Raw genomic sequence first — 16,331 nt, 5'->3', positions numbered from 1 at the left:
CACACATTGATTGCACAGAGAATAAATCATTTCAATAATCGCTGAACTGCATGAGCTGTTTATAAGATACTGATCAGATCGAAGCTAATACCCTGTCATACAAGTATATAGAGAATAAAAATAATTGCAGCCCAAATACTTGCCATATTCTGATCTGTTAGCAATATTTCTATACATTATTCTACAGTATTACATAATATTGAATTATATAGGTTCATATTGGCATTTATTGCGATGCTTTAATGGGTAAAATAAACACACACACACTTGTTAGGCTTTTATTTGTGCATGTAACATTGAAACTACATCAGTGAGGTGTATGATTGGTGCTTCATCATCAGGTATTTTGCTGTTTATTTCGTACTAACCAGCAGATGACACTGTTTTTACACTCTGGAAGATTTGAATCTTTTCCCAGAACAATCCAAGTAAAGCCTCAGAGTTTCACAGGGCTTCATTTCCACATTCCTAATCTGCTGTCCTAAAATCAACATGTTCAGTGACATTTCCACTTTAAAGACAAAATAAAAATGATATTTTCATGAACTTTGTTTAAAGCACAAGGGTGTAATTACTTTGATGTTAAAATACTTTCTCCTATCTCAGATTATTGTGCAGAGAAAACAAAGTAATCCGTCACAAAGACTTTGCAGTTTTGTTGAGATCTTGGGTCTGACACTGAAATTACTGGTGAGCAGCCAAAGTGATCGAGTTACTGAAGAGATCATTTGTGTAAGAGACGATGATTTAATATGAATGTTGAGGAGATATTCGCCTGTTTATGGCTGTAATGAGTCAAATAAATGACACACAGATACACATCAGTACAGTCACATTAGAAGGTTTGTAAGGAATAGCTGGTGTTGAATTTACACATCTCACACATTATCACTGCACTTTATAAGCTTTAAAGGGATAGTTCAGTGAAAGTGAACGGTTTGTCATCATTTACTCACCCTCATGTTGTACCAAACCCCTTTAACATGTGGAACACAAAATGAGATGTTAGACCTCAGTCACTGAATCTTTTCCCCATTAATGAAAGTGAATGTTGAATAAGATCATTTGTGTTCCACTGAAGAAAGACATACGGGTTTAGAACAACATGAGGGTGAGAAAATGATGACAGATTTGTAATTTTGGCTCAACTATCCCTTTAAGAGCATGAAACACCTGCTGCACCTTTAAATGTTGTTTGTCTCTTTCAGACTCCTCCTCCTCAGGTGACAGGTGACCCAACAACGGAAATGTAAAGGATTTGATTGGAGTATAAATACAGAAATAATATGGTTTAAATAAGTTAGAGTATGAACAAACACTGTGTGATGTTCCTCCATGGAGATTTCCAATGTGGACTCGTAGATCAGAAGAGAGAATGGACTGACAGGAATGCAGATAACACTGGATATTTGATTCAAGATTATGTAAAGAGGAATTATTATAACTATATGCCAATATTTACTGATGATCTAAAGATCCAGAGTGTGCATACCTGAGGTTGATGTAGTCATATACAAAATAATGAATGACAGATTATCTGTATTTACAGCAGAAATAGCAGCTATAATATTAGTGTTCAATGGATAGAAGAAGGCCTGAGAGAGTTTCATTTGTTCTGACTCTATTGCAGCTCTTAATAGTTTCAATTCAAAAGAAACAATAAGAGATGATTTATTGATGGAGATATTTATGATAATGCTGAGAATACAAAGAGTTGTAATTAATGTACAGTTGTGTTGGGTTGCTGCTGATGTTGGTGTGGAGGGTGATGAGATAGCAGATGGGATGCAAAGAGAGTGTTGAAATTAAAGGACAATGAAATAATGAAAGTTTGGAAAAGATGAGGCCAAATGGAAGAACGGCAGTGAGGGAATCAGTAGCAGAAGAAGTGGGACACAGATAGCAAACAGAAATCAATTAAGCTGAAGACTCTCAAAGGAAAATGCAGAAGAGAAGAAGTGATTCTTTCAAGATTAAGACTCGGACATACTGGATTCAAATCCTTTATTTAATGGCAAAGTGTATATCAGATAAATGTGATGTTTGTAATGTTCCTGAACATGTTGAGCATGTCATAATGAGGTGTAATAAATATAATTCAGAGAGGAACATCCACTCACGTGAAGTCACTCTTATACTTGTGAAGCGAAAGATGGAGAAATGTGTTACTCTGACCCAAACACCCCAACAAAACATCCACAGAAAAAGCCACGAACGATGATGGATGTGAAACTGACATGGCAGTAAAATCTCTGTTTTTATTAATATATGGTTTGATAATAACATTGTATTAGTCAGTTAATGAACAGTGATGGAGGTTTGTCATCATACACAGATTTGCTTAACAAATTTAAAATCCCAATTAGACTTTTAGACAATTGTGATGGACGTTAAACACAAAAAGATATTTTGTATCTTCTCAAGAATAACTGCAGCGAAAACCCTTTGATTATTTCATAAGTACAACAAAATATTGTAAACATCTTAATAGACAAAGTTTAAAATAATTGCATTAGAAATGTCATAAATCATGTTACAATGATTCTGATATAATGATATATGTACATGACTGTGGGATGGAAAAGGATAAAGCAAATATCATTCAGTTGTTTTATTGGGGAAGTTTCAGAAAGTGGTCTGATGATAAACCACATTTTTTATTTTATTTTATAAATGATTTTAAACAATACTGTAATCTTTTGTATAAGTGTACAAATAAAACTTGTAATATTGTTTGCAAATTCAAAATTGATAAATAAATGGCATCTTATCCCTTTGTTTATTTGTTTTGTTGTTTAATACTCTGGGATTATTATTTTATTTGTTTAATTTTTCTGTATCTTATTATTTGAATAACTGTATTATTTGTACCTGAGATGGAAATTATACAATGTTTATTGTTTGGGATTTTCTCTTGATGTTTTTATGTTAATATGCAGTTTAAATAAATAAATAAAGAAACATTCAGCGATTATCGGCGATAACTCTTAAACGACTTTCTAAAATAATATTACTGTAAAACATGGAAACTAATAATATTCTTCAAGCTTGTTTTCATTATTTTCACTCGATATTATGAGCATTTGTCTGCAAAATCTGTCGCAATGTGAGTTAAACCTTATTTTTGTAATATTCATTTGTTTTGTTAGAGACACTAAATCAACATCATCACTAGAGGAGGACAGTGCGCTACTTTCACGTTTTCCTATTTGAGAAAATAACAAACATTTTCTATTGAATGATGTTGGTTTCGTGTCTTTATCTCCTTCAACAAAAAACTATAACAAAAATAATGTTTATATCACACATGCAGTTCACACACCAAGTTATTACACAAAAGGAGGAACTCTTCCGGGGTAACTCAAAATAATGAAAACAAGCTTGAAGAATATTATTAGCTTTCCATGTTTTACAGTAATACTATTTTGTAAAATAAGCACTCTCTGTAACTCCTCACACACAATTGGTTGATTATAAAAGTCTTGCAGCAACTCTCAGACACGCAAATCACATTCTACCATCATTTAAACTGGCAAACTGTTGCTCACTGCAGCATAAGCTGATTTATTTTATTTTTCTCAAAATAATAATAATAAAGAATAACAGTTTCATGCAGAATATTGGATGGGAATATAATATTCTGAATTAGAAATCAGTCTAAAAACAGTTACTTGACAATAGCAGCATATGTCAGCTGTTCTGGCCTGAAGCAATCCCAAACAATGCCCATTTTATGCCATGGCCATATAATGTCATTTTTAATTTCATGTTATCACATCGCTTCATATTTCATGGTCATTCAAATGTGAAATTGATGGTAGAAGTTACACTCATGGCATCTAATATTTTATTCACTGAACATTCAAAAGAATGTAGGAGCAAATTTAACATGTGGGAAGAGTGAAACCAATTTATTAATTTATATGTTTATGTGATGCTGATAGTGTCTTTTTCACTCTATTAAAGTTTGCATTCATAACATTGTTTTAACGCTATTATCCCCCCGACAACCCCAAAAATGATCCTCTCTTAATAATGAAGGAGCTGAGAGTCTTAACACAGAGGAACCTTTATGAATCACACTTATTCTTAAATCTAGAAATATGAGTAAAATTCTGTCATTCTTAGAGTTTATACATATGGCCCCTGTTCTTTAAGGGTGCGTTCACACCAGTATTTTTGGTGTGTCACCGGGTCATAAACATTTCAACCCTTTTCTGTGAAGACAAGTGATGATAGTGATGTAGTGTCTGTAGTGATGATATTTGGTTACATGTTTGTAGTATGTCCATATCTATAGTGTCATTTATACATTTTGTCAAGCTTGTACTTTTAAAGGTGAGAATCTTATTTGAGAAAATAAGAAATATTTGGGTTTACAGATATTTATAATTCAGAATATTATATTTCCATCCAATATTCTGCATGAAACTGTTATTCTTTATAATTATTATTATTTTGAAAGAATAATAATAATTGACCTTATGTTGCAGCCTGAGCAACAGTTTGCCAGTTTAAATGATGGTGTAGAATGTGATGCAGCCCGAGTTTACATGAGGATGTCTTAACTGTATCTTTTTCATTTGTCTTTTCAATTTCAGCATTGGACTCGTTTCCATCCTGTGTGGTCTCTCCTGCATTTACTGTCATTGCTTGCATCTGATTCAGCAACTCTCATTCTACATTACTGTTTGCTTGCATTTTGAACCCTTGTCAATAATAAAAGTCTTAGAAGTTTTCGTTTGGGCTGTAGTCGTACGTTCAAGTTTGTTTTTCATTGATTTAATGTGCTTGTGTGGTTATTTGCTATGAAGACAATTATTTATTTCACAGTACATCATATATGGGATCATGCAAAGACTCTGCATAAGAAATAACCTCTTATACACACTGTCATATTAATCCAAATAAATGTATCAGTATTGGATTTTATCGTTTCTAAATCAATATTAAGGAAAATATTTTTGTTCCATAGTAACTATTATTTTTATTAGTAAAACCATAGCAACCACAAAACCATCTTAATGTCAATCTGCAAAACAAAACATGGTTTCTGCATAAAATCCATTATCATAGTTCATTTAAGGGATGTTTTAAGGAATATCCACATTTCTTATGGTTAAATCCAAAATGGGTTTTATATTTTAGTTTAATATTTCCTTTCTCTGAGTTGCAAGGTGGTCTGATGATAAAGGGAACACATGGGCGAAGGGATTTTGCAAGTGTTGTTGTGGAAATGTCAGTGGAGGGACGGTCGCGATCTCTGACCCGGACGAAAACTGGACTTGAACGTTACAAAGTTGGCCAAAGTGGAAGTTCGCAATGTCCGGGGAACGTCCCCTGTTTTCTGGGAAGAGCAGGAAATTACATAAGGAGAGAAACAGAGAAAACTGCGACAGATTTTGTTCCACTGAATCGTCTGAAACAATCAATAAATTCATTGTGAAGTATTTTGTAGGTGATATTCTAGTCAGTAAAGAGGAACATCAACAGTTCTTGACAGGTGAGTACTGAACTGCTGTTAAACAGTGAGGTTAAGTTAGTTTTGTTTTTGATGTTTCAGACACATTCAGTGATGGGGAGGGTCTCAAGATGGCGGAGTGAACAGTCGTATATTTTACAGCTGAGAAAAGAAATAGGGTCTACTCAATTCAACTAAGATTTGTATTATATAGTTGCAAATGTCGATTGATCAAGAGTGATAATAATAGTTTTTGGCATTTATTAGTAGTTATAGCTGATATGTAATATGTCCTGTGACATACACAACACTGTAATTCACACAACGTCGTTGTCATAGCTGTTACCACTAGGGGTAAAACGAAAGTTGCACTCAAAAAAAAAAAAAAAAAAAAGGAGGACCTCTTCCCGGGGTAAATAACTTTGCGATGGCTTTTGCAGGTAAATGCTCATAATATCGTGTGAAAATAATGAAAACAATTTTGAAGTATAGTATTATCTTTGCCCCAAGTGAAGGAGTTCAAGTACCTCGGGGTCTTGTTCACGAGTGAGGGGACAATGGAGCGGGAGGTTGGCCGGAGAATCGGGGCAGCGGGGGCGGTATTGCACTCGCTCTATCTGAGTCACGAAAAGAGAGCTGAGCCGGAAGGCAAAGCTCTCGATCTACCGGTCAATTTTTGTTCCTACCCTCACCTATGGTCATGAAGGTTGGGTCATGACCGAAAGAACAAGGTCGCGAGTAAAAGCGGCCGAAATGGGCTTCCCCAGAAGGGTGGCGGCTTCTCCATTAGAGGTAGGGTGAGGAGCTCAGTCAGGGCCGGCCCAAGCCTTTATGGGGCCCTAAGCAGAATTTGATTTGGGGGCCCCTCGGTGCCGCCAATATGATTGAATATTGTCAATGCTTGATTATTCGCACACTATAAATCTAACACACCCCTTATCAATTTTATTAGTTGTAGCTGTGTTGCTTATATACCAATGTCTGCCTGGCATGATTTTACCCTTCTACAGTTTTAAATGTAACAGTAGCACACCTATATTTACCCAATCCTGTTGATCCTCTGTTACCAGTTTTGTGTACTTCCTAGAGAACAATTTGCAGCAGAAGCTGTAGACAGTATCATTTCTTTTTGAATAAGTGAGCAGCTCCACTTACATTGTTTCCCCATTAATTAACTTTCTGTAGGTGTAGTGGAAGCTTCGACCATCAGGTTTTTCAGGGAATGTGAAGTTTTCCTTTATAGGCAGTGCCCTCTGCTTACCAGATCAGTCCTTTCTGAGTCTGACAGGATAGATAACAACATCAGTGGATGCACGTGCTGGGAAGTGCTCCTCGCATGCAGAGGATGGACCTGATGAAAGATGCAAATAATAATAAAAGCTAGCCATGTTAGATGTCATATTAGAAGGTACTGCAACTCTCTGTCAAAAACAAAGGCATGGTTTATCCATATAAATATAATGATCTGGGTTTGTTGAAAAATCATCATCAGCTGTAGCACTGGCACTTGGGGCAGGTGGCGTTGGTTGTGCCCCACGTCCAAAATATTTCAACAGTGCTCCTAGGGAAGTTTCATAAGAGTACATACAGTGAGGAAAATAAGTATTTGAACACCCTGCTATTTTGCAAGTTCTCCCACTTAGAAATCATGGAGGGGTCTGAAATTGTCATCGTAGGTGCATGTCCACTGTGAGAGACATAATCTAAAAAAAAAAATCCAGAAATCACAATGTATGATTTTTTAACTATTTATTTGTATGATACAGCTGCAAATAAGTATTTGAACACCTGAGAAAATCAATGTTAATATTTGGTACAGTAGCCTTTGTTTGCAATTACAGAGGTCAGACGTTTCCTGTAGTTTTTCACCAGGTTTGCACACACTGCAGGAGGGATTTTGGCCCACTCCTCCACACAGATCTTCTCTAGATCAGTCAGGTTTCTGGGCTGTCGCTGAGAAACACGGAGTTTGAGCTCCCTCCAAAGATTCTCTATTGGGTTTAGGTCTGGAGACTGGCTAGGCCACACCAGAACCTTGATATGCTTCTTACAGAGCCACTCCTTGGTTATCCTGGCTGTGTGCTTCGGGTCATTGTCATGTTGGAAGACCCAGCCTCGACCCATCTTCAATGCTCTAACTGAGGGAAGGAGGTTGTTCCCCAAAATCTCGCAAATACATGGCCCCGGTCATCCTCTCCTTAATACAGTGCAGTCAGCCCTGTCCCATGTGCAGAAAAACACCCCCAAAGCATGATGCTACCACCCCCATGCTTCACAGTAGGGATGGTGTTCTTGGGATGGTACTCATCATTCTTCTTCCTCCAAACACGGTTAGTGGAATTATGACCAAAAAGTTCTATTTTAGTCTTATCTGACCACATGACTTTCTCCCATGACTCCTCTGGATCATCCAAATGGTCATTGGCAAACTTAAGACGGGCCTTGACATGTGTTGGTTTAAGCAGGGGAACCTTCCGTGCTATGCATGATTTCAAACCATGACGTCTTAGTGTATTACCAACAGTAACCTTGGAAACGGTGGTCCCAGCTCTTTTCAGGTCATTGACCAGCTCCTCCCGTGTAGTTCTGGGCTGATTTCTCACCTTTCTTAGGATCATTGAGACCCCACGAGGTGAGATCTTGCATGGAGCCCCAGTCCGAGGGAGATTGACAGTCATGTTTAGCTTCTTCCATTTTGTAATGATTTCTCCAACAGTGGACCTTTTTTCACCAAGCTGCTTGGCAATTTCCCCATAGCCCTTTCCAGCCTTGTGGAGGTGTACAATTTTGTCTCTAGTGTCTTTGGACAGCTCTTTGGTCTTGGCCATGTTAGTAGTTGGATTCTTACTGATTGTATGGGGTGGACAGGTGTCTTTATGCAGCTAACGACCTCAAACAGGTGTATCTAATTTAGGATAATAAATGGCGTGGAGGTGGACATTTTAAAGGCAGACTAACAGGTCTTTGAGGGTCAGAATTCTAGCTGATAGACAGGTGTTCAAATACTTATTTGCAGCTGTATCATACAAATAAATAGTTAAAAAATCATACATTGTGATTTCTGGATTTTTTTTTTTAGATTATGTCTCTCACAGTGGACATGCACCTACGATGACAATTTCAGACCCCTCCATGATTTCTAAGTGGGAGAACTTGCAAAATAGCAGGGTGTTCAAATACTTATTTTCCTCACTGTATTTGACAGAATATTTGACAAAATATGTTATTTTCTCAACACAAATTATTATACACAACAGCAAGCCATCTGTACACCTAAACAACAACTCTTAATCTATAACTAGCTAATTGAGGCATAATGATATTGGAATATAATAGCAAAGACCCCAAAATGGTAGACTAATGTAAATAATGTTAAGTTATCAGTACAAAGTTTATGGAACAGAAGCTTATTTTTATTACAAAAAATATATAACCAGGAAAGTTATTTTTACACAGAAGACAAAATTAATCTAAAACTTGCTAAGTAATATGTTATACTAATAATATATTAAGATGTCAAGGCTATTTACGGATCAAACTTTCCTAAAAAAGAAGATATGCTACATAGGCTATGTTAACTAACTAGCCAGCTAATGTTAGCTCATAACTTAGCCTAACTACTTAACATACCTTAATCGTGCTGTTTTTTTCTCTTCCTCTGTTTTCTTCTTTTTCCTTTTCTTTGCACCAGAGGATATGTCCTTTTTTGTGACATTGCTGTTTTGCTGTCTGAATGTGCTTGCATCCTGCAGCCCGTTAACATAATATTGCGTTTTTGTATAATTACAATTGTCCATTGTATGGAGGACTAAACATGCAAAAATAATAAATAAATACATAAATAAATAAATGTAATAATAAGAAAATAAATAAAGGATAAATGTCTTGATAAAACAAATATAATTCGTTTTTTAATGAAAGTTATTCCTGAATTTATTTTTGTATGACTTTTTTTTCCTTTATTTATTATTTTCTCTTTTTATTTATTATTTTCTCTTTTTATTTTTATTCTTTTAAAAAAAATTATTCTTTCATTTTTTTTAATTATTTATTTATGCATTCATTTATTTTTATATTTATTTGTTCCCACATGTATTTATTTCTATATTTAAATATTCCCACATGTATTTATTTTTGCATTTATTCTTACATTTCTGTCTCTTGTATGATAATGATGTGGGCGGTCCTGCTTACCATTGGCTTATTGTAGATTGAAGCGTGTCGCGATTACTCTTGACTTGTTTTGATGTGACGTTAGGTCATAGACATATCACGTGTAAACTAAAGCTATTTGTGGGGCTATAAATATAAGAGCTTCAGTCAAGCCAAGATTTATTGGTTATACTACAATCACAAAATAAATGGGGAGCTGTTTCTTCAACAAATCCACAAAATGAGCAAGTTTCATAAATGATATGATTTAACCTTGTCCTTTTATTTTTTTTCTGTGTATATAACATCATATTTTGATGTCTGCAAATACATAATATTGTTTTCTGTTATTATGATTGTTCATTGTAAAAGATACAACCTTGCTTCATTTCCCTGATCGTTTATGCATGTATATAAATCTATAGCTGACGCTTCACATATATCTAGTTGAGCGCCATGCTAATGAAGTGGATAATCACGCATCAAATAAATGTTTCATTTAGAGTAGAGGTGCTTATTGATGGTTTAGGAGAGCTGTATGCCGGTATGAATTTAGAAGCACATCCTGGATTGATAAACTCTCTGCAAAACGTTTCCCTGCATATTCTAAATCTGTGCGAGTCAGGGGGTGCTGAGGTGGGACATCCATCTGCTTCCGATATTACTATTGAGCTCTCGACCAATGATGCACTGGAGCTCCGCAAGGACCGCCTCCCTCATTTACATGTTGCACACAGAAAAGTAAAAATAAATACATGTATAAATAAATAAATATATATGGGAATATATAAATATATGTGGGAATAAATAAATATAAAAAATAAATTAACACATAAATAAAAAAATATGCAAAATAAATGAATAAATAATTAAAAGCTAAAAAGAATAAAAATAAAGTTAAAAATAAATATAGAAAATAATACATAAAGTCATACAATAATAAATTCAGGAATAAATTTAATTAAAAACTAATTATATTTGTTTTATCAAGACATTTATTCCTTTATTTATTTTTGTATTATTACATTTATTCATTTATTATTTATGCATGTTTAGTCCTCCATACCATTGACAGTATAATCAAAAAAAAAAAAAAAAAAAAAGTGCTCTTGGGGGCCCCCTGGTGGCCGCCGGGGCCCTAAGCAGCCGCTTAGTTCGCTTATGCCTTGGGCCGGCTCTGAGCTCAGTCATCCGTGAGGAGCTCGGAGTAGAGCCGCTACTCCTTTGCGTCGAAAGGAGTGAGTTGAGGTCGTTTGGGCATCTGGTAAGGATGTCCCCGGGGCGCCCCCCCTAGGGAAGTGTTTCAGGCACGTCCAGCTGGGAGGACCTCGGGGAAGACCCAGGATTAGGTGGAGAGATTACATCTCCACACTGGCCTGGGAACGCCTCGGGGTCCCCCAGTCAGAGCTGGTTAATGTGGCTCGGGATAGGGAAGTTTGGGGCCCCCTGCTGGAGCTGCTGCCCCCGCGACACGACTTCGGATAAGCGGTTGAAGATGGATGGATGGAGTATTATCTTTCCATGTTTTACAGTAACTATTTTGGAAAATATTTTCTAAGCCGTTTAAGAGTTTTTGCCTTTTATCACTGAATGTGTCTGGAATATCAAAAACAAAACTAACTTTAATTAGCTCTGAAAAAACAAACCAAAACAAGACAACAATAATAAACCTTTCAAACTATCAGCTACAGTAAGACATCTAACAGATATCTAAGTATTAATCACAGCAGAACAAACAGATACTGAGACTTTTGCTCTTTTATCTGAATTGTCAGTATGTGTTCAGTTTCTTTGGCACTGAAATGTTATTTCTTCTATTGACTTGAAACGTTGCTTTGTTTTCTTCTGTTGAGTCTTCTGATGTTTTCTCTTTATGCTGGTGTTTAACATGTCATAAAAGCTGACAGTCTGCAATTGAACCTCATTGATTCATTTCTAATGGAATATTCTAGAGTACAAATAAAAACAAATATGTGTCAGTATTGAACAAATAAACACGTCACAAATATAGATGATGTCCCATTTGTTGACAGGTGTTCAGTGGACTGTTCAGACGATGTCATGGACTCCACAAAGGATCTCAGTGGACAGACAGACACAGGGAAGGTCAAGAGGTCAGAGGATTTCAATGCTTTAATAAAATACACTGATAGATATTTGTGATATGCTGCACAACACTACAGTATAAAAACACTGAGGAGAAATGAGAACAGACTGGATTATCTCAAGTATAAACATGTGAAAACAGCTTTAGGGTAAAGTGAGATCTACAGTCAGATGACAGTGAGACCGGTTTGATTCAGTCACAGACAGAACTGGAGAAATGTACATTATTTAGGATTGGGGTCAAAGGTCATTTGTGTGTATGTTTCTCCTGTAAATGTGAATTTGATGATTTAATTCTTGTGAAAACAGTTTTTCAGAAAGCAGCACATTGCATTGTATAGTGTACATCAATTCTGTGCATTTATTGGCATGTAAATTTGAACCTCTTCAGTCGTAGCTGAAAGTTATTCGGCCCTCGTAAAAGAGTCCCCCTTCATCCACTAGACAGACAGATAAACTCTTCCACAAGTGAGTTGAACTGAAGCATGGATTTATTACCACACCACCACTTAGGGTTGCCACCTGTCCTGTAAAACAAGGGATTGTCCCATATTTATAGATAAAATGATGCATCCGGTATTGAATCAATACAGGATGTGATTTGTCCCGTATTTAAATGGTCAGATGTTGTTGTGGTGAAATCATTCCAGATCTGCAATTAAACATTGATTTAAGTGGAGGGTGTGTTAAGGGACCATCTGAAATGTCCAAAAATGTCTTGATTTAAGTTGGAAATTTTCCCTTTGGTGGGTAATACTGTGGAGCGGTAAGGTAAGTTTTTTTTTCTATATAAATGTTCAATAAGACCAAACAATGTATGAATACAATCATAAAGACAAGTACAGCTGAAGGAAAAAATAAACAAATAAAATAATAAAAATAAAGTATAAACCATCCAAAATCTATACATAAATAAGAACAAGAAAACAATTAACTGAAAAATTAAAATAAATATATTTTTAACATATTAATGATGTATTTTAATGGCTCAAGAAAGTTCTACTTTTAGCATATAAGAAACGATATACAATTTTTATGAATAATGCATATTATTATATGTGTTATTATAACCCCTTATTAAGTGTCCCTTATTTTAAAACCTCAAAAGTGTCACCCCTAAATAGAGTTGAAGAGAGTTAAACTGAAATAAAGGGGTGAAAAAGGAACAAATATGTTTGTTAAGTCTGTACATTAAAGAAATGTAACAGTGTGCTTGGCATGTATTTGTCACTGAACCCCGCTCCTCTGCCCCATCTCCGCGTCCGCAAGCACGCACACACATGCACTCCATGAGCGTGCTCGCTTCCGCTTCCTCGCTCCGCCCCTTGAGCTCAGTACGCTCTGTTTCCTCCCTCGGGCTTCCAGCCCGGTTTTGCTATTACGAGCTCAAGCTCGTAAACTCTCTCCCCCCTCTGACTCACATGCTGGCTTCTCACGCGCTTCCTATCAGCCTGAACATTATGACCACCTGCACTCGCGTCATCTGCACTCCTGCACATTAGTCTCACCTGCACTCGTCTCATCACCTGTTCATTGTTTACACCTGCACTCGTCCCTATATATATCACTGCCCTTTCGTCTCACTCTTGTTGGTTATTGTATTTAGTTCCCCGTATCTTTGCCCCGCTAGTCTCGCCTAGTTTTGCCCCCACGCTAGTCTCGTCTAGTTTTGACCTCCCCACTATTCTTCGTGTTAGCTTGCCAGCCCTATTCCTCTTGTCCCCCTGTCTTCGTTCCTGCTAGTCTCGTCTTGTTCCTCGCCCTAGTTGTTAACTGTTTTCCCGCTATCGTTCACCTCCCTCATTAGATCTGCCCCCTTGTTATATCTTGATTCCCCGGCTTTTGACCTAACGCTTCCCACGACTACTCTCTCTGGATTAACCCTGTTTGTACTTCTGCCTGCTTTTATTACCAATAAAAGCAGTTTTCATCACATTGTGACTGTCTCAACTTGTGTGTGTGTACTCGGGTTACAGTATTTCAGAAGTCTCATGTTCGGACTGTTTGCTCACAACTTCACAGAGAAACTTCAGGAAAACTACAATCTCCAGTGTGCTGCTTTTCACTGTCTTAAACCAAAAATATTCTCAAGATGGAAAGAATTCAATGTAAAATGAGATGTAGTCATTTTCTCTAAGTGACCACTGCTACTAAAAATAATAAATATTGATTTCAATGACAACATGACACTGAAAACACTGGAAAAGAACATGTTACCCCCTTGAAGAAGAGAGAAATATTGTGAAGAGTAAAACTGAGAAACTGATGAGAGGAAAAGAGTGTTTGTGAGAGTTTGTAGTTTTTAAAACAGTGTTTAATTGCTGTTGTGTTTTAGTGTCATTCATGGAGAATCTCCTGAATCCAGCTGTGTGTCCATGAAGAGTGACCGGTCAATGAATCCTCCACTTAAATTCAGTTCAGGAGCCCCTTGTGCTGATGTGAGGTGAGGACTCTCATGTTGACTGACAGTATGAACGTGTACACCACAGTCTGAGGGACCATTAGAAAGAATCCAGTGTAAAAAATATAAATCTAAAAGGAAATATGCAATTATAATAAAAATAATGAGTCCTTCTACAGCTGATTGCTTTACTGTAACAGTTTCATTGGCATCTCTTCACAAGAGCTCATCTTTATACTGTACAGTAATATCATGTGAACATGACAGAGATGATCAGACATGACAAGAGATTGTTCCTCAGGTTTATCACAGGACATACAGTCTGCTGGAGATCACAATGTTACTAAAAAAGGACATGTTGACTATATGTTACAGTATGTTTCCACCTGTGCTACAGTAATCTGTGTCTGATGAAGAATATGTTGTCGGGATATGTGTTGACACTTTTTGACTTTTGTTTGACAGTATTTCAGTGACACTTAAAAACTGAAGAAATTGTCTCGTACTACATTGAATACGACACAATAAAGAGGCTGTTTATGTTTTTAAATTAATTCTGGTCTCTGTAAAAATAAAAGATGCTTAAAAACTTCCAGTGATATTGTAATCAGTTGCAATTGCATGGGGCCCCGGACGTCGAGAGGGCCCCCACACCGGTAGGAAAGCTCATCAAAAGCGCTTGAAGTGACATGATGTTCTGGGTACACACGTGAACAAGCCGTTGTCAGCGCTCTCAGAGCGGTTCATGTTAGAAGCTGCTGGGTTCTAAATTCCAAAATGTTACTGGTGAAGTAGATTCTTGCACACCTGGTTCACAAAAAACAACAACAACTGGAAAACATCATTCATTATAATTAACTAGATTTTTATTTCATTAAACATTTTGAATGTACTTTGCTACAACGGCTTATAAGATGAATTTAAAATTATGATTTAAAAAATTTTTTTTACGTAATTTAAGCAACTATTTTCTAAACGGGCCCCGGGTTGGTCGGTTGCTCGGGGCCTCAGAAATCGTAATCCCGCCCCTGCTTGTAATGTCCCGTTATGTCGTGTTTTGTGTTCTGAATGATCAAATAAAACACACGTCCTCACTGCAGCTTCAGGATTTCTCAGTTCATTAAAAATGAAAATTGTGTCATAATTCACTCACCCTCATGCAGAAGACACAAAAGCAGATGTTTTAATGAATATGGTGAGTGGTCTTGTTAATACAATGGCAGTGGAGAGTGACTCACTTTAAAACTTAAAATAAAAGTATAAATGTGTAATTTTTCACTGTAAATCTTGACGTCTGTTGTGCATTCATGAGTGCTGTGAGAGATGTTTGTTCACAGCGGCTCGAGTGTTTATGTGAGAACTTATGTTGATGTTAGTGACATTGCAAGTTCTCATGTGACATATAATATATAAGACACATCATTAAATGTGTTTTATTGCACTGGATGTTGAAATTATGTTTCAGATTAATAAAACACATGAACTAAACTCTGTTTAATTGCTGTTTTAGTGTCATTCATGGAGAATCTCCTGAACCCAGCTGTGTGTCCATGAAGAGTGACTGGTCAATGGATCAACCACTTAAATTCAGTTCAGGAGAGTCTTTGATCAACTACAGAAACAAACAGGATGAATCAGATTCAACTGCTGGGAAAGTGCCATTGGACTCCATTTTTGAGGTTTGTGTGCGCGAGAGAGTAAGTGAGAGAGACAGGCTGTTTTTTTAGCTTCACCCTAATCTTAATAAAACACACACAGTTGTGTTTCCATGTTTTATTTGGACTTTACATAGACATAATGGTTTTTATACTGTACAAACTCTATATTCTATCCCCTAAACCTAACCCACACAGAAAACTTTCTGCATTTTTACATTTTCAAAAAACATAATTTAGTATGATTTATAAGCTGTTTTCCTCATGGGGACCAACAAAATGTCCCCACAAGGTCAAACATTTCAGGTTTTACTATACTTATGGGAACATTTGGTCCCCATAAAGTGATAAATACACGCTCACACACACACACACACACACACACACACTGATGAATTCAAGACAACTAAAGCACAAATAAAATGAGTGGTGATTCTTGTCCACTGATCCTTCAGTTCTTGTCTGTTACTGAATGAAGTTTGTTGTTTGAATGTTCACTGATTTCAGGAACTTGAGCACAAAATCATCTCTCTGATGAAGAAAGAGCTGAAGAGTA

This window comes from Xyrauchen texanus, unplaced genomic scaffold (genome assembly GCF_025860055.1).
Source record: "Xyrauchen texanus isolate HMW12.3.18 unplaced genomic scaffold, RBS_HiC_50CHRs HiC_scaffold_181, whole genome shotgun sequence".
NCBI classification, from domain to species: Eukaryota; Metazoa; Chordata; class Actinopteri; order Cypriniformes; family Catostomidae; genus Xyrauchen; species Xyrauchen texanus.
The sequence above is the reverse complement of the archived record's forward strand: the minus strand, read 5'-3'. Positions refer to the sequence as shown.